General features: G+C 51.1%; 1 non-coding gene across 1 annotated transcript; it reads left to right on the top strand.

Annotated features, from left to right (window-relative positions):
- The first annotated feature begins 299 nt into the window (after positions 1-299).
- Positions 300-454, top strand: LOC131292514 (5.8S ribosomal RNA). The gene has a single exon (XR_009190145.1). It is a non-coding gene; the product is annotated as a 5.8S ribosomal RNA (ribosomal RNA).
- The last annotated feature ends 237 nt before the right edge of the window (positions 455-691 follow it).

The following is a 691-nucleotide window of genomic DNA, read 5'->3' as shown; positions in this document are numbered from 1 at the left end:
CTTACGTTTCCATGAAAAGTGTGTTCCTCCCCTGGTCCACGCTGCTTCGGCAGTCCTGGGTAAGATAGTTAGTTCTAGCTTGCCCTATGTGGAAGAGGACACGTAGACTTACTGTGGTGTGAAGTATAAGGTTCAGTTCTCCCCTGGTCCACGCCGCTTCGGCCGTCCTGGGTAAAATGGATTCATCCAGCTTGCCCTATGTGGAATGAGGACACTTTATGCTTCGTCTCTAAGCGGCGGCTTGCTCCTCCCTACGGGGAACGGGTATACGCGCACAGCGGCGGCTTACGCAAGTTAGTCACCCTCGGCAGTGGATCACTCGGCTCATGGATCGATGAAGACCGCAGCTAACTGCGCGTCATAATGTGAACTGCAGGACACATGAACATTGATAAGTTGAACGCATATTGCACGTCGTGGGAACCTACCATGATGTACAGATGACTGAGCGCTTATATTTGAGAAATGTATCGCATACATTTAACTACGCCGTGACACCCGTCACGAGACGTGCACCATGATGTTAACTAGGGTCGCGACGACCCGCTAGCATTAAAGAACCCGTGGTTTACAATATACTGGCATTGGAATTCGAAGTATTTAGAGCGTCCGTGTTCCCGCGTGAGGCGGAAGTACGAGGAGAAGGCGTGCTTGTGGTGTCTGTGGTGGTGTTTACTGATGTCTAGCTTCA

The sequence above is a fragment of the Anopheles ziemanni genome (assembly GCF_943734765.1).
Source record: "Anopheles ziemanni chromosome X unlocalized genomic scaffold, idAnoZiCoDA_A2_x.2 X_unloc_7, whole genome shotgun sequence".
Lineage (NCBI taxonomy): Eukaryota > Metazoa > Arthropoda > Insecta > Diptera > Culicidae > Anopheles > Anopheles ziemanni.
Note: the sequence above shows the minus strand (reverse complement) of the source record. Positions and strands in the feature narration are given on the sequence as shown.